Below are 5,951 nucleotides of genomic sequence, written 5' to 3'. Positions count from 1 at the left end.
CCAGAGATTTCAAGTCCCCCCCTCCCACCCATGTCTCAATCCAGTTAAACGAGCAGCTTCAACACAGTTCAAGGAAACTTTCCAACCAGGAAAAACCGCCTGAGTGCAGAGTGAGGTTGGTGAGAAACATGGCACAGGGAGCCTCCTGAGGACCTGACAGAGTGGCCTGGAGGGATTCATTGGCTCATAGGGGAAAGGTTCCCTTTAACCCTGTCAAAATTATTGTTATGAGTTTTTGGAGTGCAACCCCTCTAAATTCCTGGGCCCAATAGAAGTTGGAATTAATCAAGGTTTGAGGAGCTAAATTGTGCCAAACCACTTATGTTGAAAATACAAGCCAAGGCAGCCTTGCTGAGTGTGGGTTGTTAGGAGAACAGAGCCTAGTGATGGCTGAGCTGAACCAAACAAAAGGTAGGCAGTTGGGCCATTGAAAGATTCAGCGCTAGACAGTCAAGTTGGAGAAGCCCCTCCCTGAGCCCTGGTTTTAGTTAATAAGGCAAAAGGCCAGTGTTAGTTTTTAGGATTGCAGTTTTGCCTAATGTGGGCAAGAGGGAAATCATTTGAGTCTGTTAGTGGTAACAGGGGGGAGCAGAGGTGGATTTACGGCGGTGTAAACGGTTCCACCACACCGGGCGCTGAGCTTTGCAACTATAACATAGTTTCAGTATAGGGCAGGCATCCCCAAACTGAGGCCCTCCAGATGTTTTGGCCTACAACTCCCATGATCCCTAGCTAACAGGACCAGTGGTCAGGGAAGATGGGAACTGTAGTCCAAAACATCTGGAGGGCCGAAGTTTGGGGATGCCTGTTATAGGGCTTTGCAACTATAACATAGTGAATTGAGCAGAATAGAAGGTGAGAGGTGGGAGCTCTGAACTTTGGCCTTTGTACAGAGCACTGCTGAGAAACCAGGACCCACAAGGGGGGGCAGGTAAGAGCACAAAGGAGGCTGCCTGCTTATGCAACACTGTAGAAAAGAGGCAGAGAGCATGGCAGCTTTCTGCTTTGGATTCAAGGCTGCTGCGCCTATAGGAAAAGCAAGAGGCCAGCTTGAAGTATAATGCTGAGATAAATTCCCTGCCATTTCCTTTTAGCTCCATGGATATTATTATTTTTACCAAAACAAAAACGGGGAGCACACCCAGTCCCTTCAGAAGTTTAGAGAGGAAATCCCTGCTAAAGGTTTTATATACAGTATATATTTTTTAATTTAAAAAACCCCACTATTCCTAGTTACATCAAACTCCCACCAGGTGGCACCCGAACTTCATGAAAAATTATCTATGATTGAAAAGTACAGGGTCAAATAACTCCGTAAAGCTAATAGCTACCAGTATGATATACTCTTAAAAATATATTGAACTTATTAAGAATTATTTATGAGGTGGTGCATATAAGAATTTATAACTATCATGATTCCTCTACAATGTAAAACTGAAAACTTCTTAACCTTAAATATTAAGAACACTGCTCCCCCAGCCAAAACAAAAACAAAAACCAATACAATACAAGCTTCATTCTAACCTTTAGAACGAAATATTCGACTGTGGATGCTTTGGGGAGGAAGGGAGGAGATGGATTAGTTAGGTAGGAAAGACCTTTCCTCAAAACACATTGGGAATGTCGGCAATAAAACTCATTTTTATATATATGTTTATTTCATTTGTCGATACATACAGAGCCGATTCACATGTGCAGATAGCGCATGAATCGTTCGGTGCCTAACAAGACATTACACGGAAGGTCTGCAATTGGATCTGCCAGTGTGATTCTCTTTTTCTAAAAGCAGCCACAGGGCCCTTAATTTCAATTGGAGTTACTAGCCATGATGGCTATGCTTTGCCTCCACAGCTGGAGGCAGTGTGGTGTAGTGGTTAAGAACGGTAGACTCATAATCTGGGGAACTGGGTTCACGTCTCCGCTCCTCCACATGCAGCTGCTGGGTGACCCAACCCCTTTCCTCACTCTCTGGTCTACTGCCTATATAATGTGTGCAACTTACATCTCTCTCCCAGCCACTGAATTGAGTAGCACTGGGAACAGAGCAGTCACTTAGTGCCATGTGCACCCTGAAGAGCCTATTGATGTGCAACTAACTGCAATTTTTATTCTTTCATTTAAACCACAGCTGTCTTAGAAGTAAGGTAGTATTATTACTGAAGAGGGAGGAACAGCACGTTCTCTGAAAGTTACCTATGGCGTCAATTTTTAATAATTCCATTTCTGTTAAGACATCCACATATAGGAGAGATTTTTGCATGGAGCCATGGCAGATGCAGCAGCCTAGCTTCTCCCACTCCCCCTGATAATCTCCCGAATGTCTATATATGGAGGCTTGTATGTTTATTTATTTACTAAAATTTATGCACTGCTTGATTGAAAAATAATAATAATGCACCTCAAAGCAGTTTACAAAAAAAGATAAAACAATAATGCCAAGAAAATAATTACAACTGTACTTAAAACCAGTGCTTTTTTCTTTAAAAAAATGTTTACTCTCATTTTCTTACTCATATTAAAATATTGCCCCTCAATGAGGTCAAACTTAGATTCACAAAATGTTATGGGATATGCATACCCCTGCATCCCCCCAGAAAAAAGCACTGCTTAAAACCATCCCAAAAATACTGAAAACACAGGTTAAATACAGGTTAAAATTATCTCAAGTTTCTAAGCATCTGGGTAGCCTTTAGCAGGTACCAAAAAGAGTACAGTGATAGCTCCTGCTTGGTCAGGGAGGGAGGGCCAAAGTGCAGGTGCCGCCACAGTAAACAATCGAGTTTTTACAAATGTGCAACAGGTATAATTTGGCACCTGTAGTAGTGCCTGTTCTTCCAATCCAAGCAGCCAAGTGGGCACTCTGTTACCTTCATCAGTGCATGGTGGGAGATGTGATGGAAGGTTTTGAGCAATGTTCTTCAACCTTGAGTCCCCACAGATCTTGCTGTGACTACCTATCAAATAATCCCTGATCATTGGCTAAGATGACTGGAGATGAAGGGGACCCAGGGTTGAAGAACACTGGTTCAGAGAACACTTCAGCCTCAAAGCTTAACAAGAAAATGGCTGGCTGACTCCAAAAAGTACGGAATGTACACAGGAAACTCTTGACTCCATCCACATGTGACTAAGTTCAGTGCCATCAAGTGACTTAACCATCTACTTGCCCTGTGTCCTTGTCCTTGGGGGGTCACTGCTGCCAGAAGTCACATGAGGCTTACAGGCTCTAGTGGCAAATTGCTGTGGTGTTGCACACATAGATCTACTAACAGTAAGTCCGCCACAGGGTTAAGTCTACGGTACTAGATGACAGCCGGGGGGGTCCACACCTGGACCCAGCTTTGGCCTTGCTACATGTCATACCCATGAGCTGTGTTCTGAGACTTGTGTACTCCCAGGGTTGTGCCAAGATTAGCTCCAGTTAGTCAGAATCACAATCCCTATTGCAGTTGAAAGGGCAGCCATTGAGAAGTGGTGGGGAGTCCTTTAAGCTTTCCATTGCATTCTAACAGGGATGTTTTCATTGGCCACCTGTTTTAGAATCGTACCATTAAGGCATTGTGGACATAGAGTGAAAACAGGATTCACTTGCATCCTGCCATATTTCTATTCTACCCTTGTTCCTTCTTTTTTGCAGTGAATACCCACCAGCACAAGGGTATCTCACTAGATCAGCATTGTACTGTACTCCACCAGCAAAATTTGGTTTATGAATTATCCTATCCAGCCCAGCAGGAAAAACTCAAGGAGCGGAACAATCTGCTAGTTTTATATTGCTGTTGGTATAAAAGAGAATGTTAGAAAGTAGCCCCTTGGAAAATTTTAGTCGAAAGGTAAGGGATGAATATTTTAAATAAATAAATGATAGGCAGATTTCTCTTTCCAGGATTCTTTTGGTTTTGTTTTGTTAAACAGTATCATAATGCTGATATCAAAGGCTGGAAGAAATATTTTCTTCCAGTATTCTTCTGACATGTGTAAGTCTACACATTTCATCTCTTTGTCACACTCATGAATAATTTGGCTGTTTCCCTCATGACCCAAATCCTGAATCTTTTGAAGGTTAAATATCATGCCCTGCACCTCACTCTCTAGCTCTTGTGTAGCTCATTGCCACATTTTGCATCCTGTTCTTCTACATGCATTACAGACAAGAAGAAGTTGTTTTCATTGAGGTGCTATAATTCATATTATGCTGGTCCTGTAATGAATGGAATTCCATCCGATTGAAAAGCAATTTATCTGTGAATATTTTTTAATGAAGTTTTACTTGGCTGGTGAACAGCAGACCACAAGAGGCAACAAAAACAAACTGAAGAAATGGGGGGGGGGTGTTAAAGTTAATTATACTGTTAAAATGACAACAATTTCTCCTGCTACTTATTTATTTAATTTATTTCCATAGACTATTTTTTGCTTTTGTTTTGTTTTTGTTTTTGATATAACTCATTCCTCACCCAAATGGTAAAAGAATGCACTTGTGCCTTCTGAATGGTTACTGCAATTGTAAGCAAGATGGTGCCCACCAGATTTGTGATCATACTCTAATTCCCATGAACCCCAGGCCATCTAGCCAATGGTCAGCAATGATGGGAGTTGTAGTCCAACAATGCTTGGAGAGGATGTATCTATCATTCCCTCTATTTCCAAAGTTTAGAGATAAGTGTATGTAACCACCCACACACAAGAGGTGTACACTTTAAAGATGGGGATGAGCTGTTTCAAAAGAAAAGCACTGTAATAATATTTGAGATACTTCACGCCCATTTGATCTAGGGTGATACATGGTTTCAACTGCTACATTGCACTCTGGTAGCAAAATATTTCAACGGACATTACCATTTCCTAATATTCACTACGGGGATTGACACCAGAACCTGAAAGAGGTATAGAAACTTCAGAAGGATTGGCATTCTGACAGCAGCGATTTCCCTGAACCATCTTAAATTAAGGTGGCTCCAGCTTTGAAACTCTTTTAAAACTCTATGCCACACTTGGCAGAAGTTGCACACCCACCCACCTCCTTATCACAACCCCCAAGTATCTAAAGCTGGTGAAGCATGGAGCAAAACCCATGCTTTTTCATTGGGTGGCACATTTACAGGTAATATAACAGACTTGGCACAATTGATTTCAAGTCCAACTACCTGGCAGAACTGTTCTAAGATTGCTTGCAGGTATGGAGGAGGATGGGTCTTGCAACATCAGTAACGTATCACCTGCAAAGATCCTCGATCACCACAGCAAAGACGAAGGGTGACAGTGGCCACTCCTGTTTTGCATCTACGCAATTTCAGAAGACAGAGATGGGTTTTGAGGAGGAGGGCCTTGGAAGAAGGCCTCCACACAGGCATTTAGAATATATTAAATAGCAGTTAAATTACCAGCACAGCACAAAGGTAATTGACTACTATACAGCAGGTGCCTTTTAAAAGTCTTTTTTCCTTCTTTGAGTAATTGAGGGAATTCACAATTTGTTGCAAATATAGATATATAGGTATATATTTGGACAGAATCCCAGGAAATCCAAATAAATCCCAGTAGCTGTTCAGAAAGACTTAATTGATTCCTATTGGGTACCAGTCATTTAAAACAGACACAGACATCTGTGTGCTGTGAAGGCAGCAGTCTTTACCCTAGGGGGGGGGGGGCAGCAACAAATAGGCAGTTGTATTTAAAGGCAGTCTGCTGAATAGTAACGAAACAACAACCATCCCTTTTCAAAGCTTCTGCAGTGGATCCCTACGGTCCAGCTACTAATCGTGCAGCGTTATCCCTTGTTATCCCTAGCACGTTGCTAGGCGGAGATCTGCCATCTTCCTCCACCCCCAGTCCCAAGGTTACCTACAGGAGAAGGGAAGTGTTCCCTAGTGGCTAAGCCTCTTCTCTTCCCCCCCCAAAAAACCGGTGCCTAATCTAGGTTCTGCGAGCGACCTTCGGCGGCTACCGGG

This window comes from Zootoca vivipara, chromosome 9 (genome assembly GCF_963506605.1).
Source record: "Zootoca vivipara chromosome 9, rZooViv1.1, whole genome shotgun sequence".
Lineage (NCBI taxonomy): Eukaryota > Metazoa > Chordata > Lepidosauria > Squamata > Lacertidae > Zootoca > Zootoca vivipara.
The sequence above is the reverse complement of the archived record's forward strand: the minus strand, read 5'-3'. Positions refer to the sequence as shown.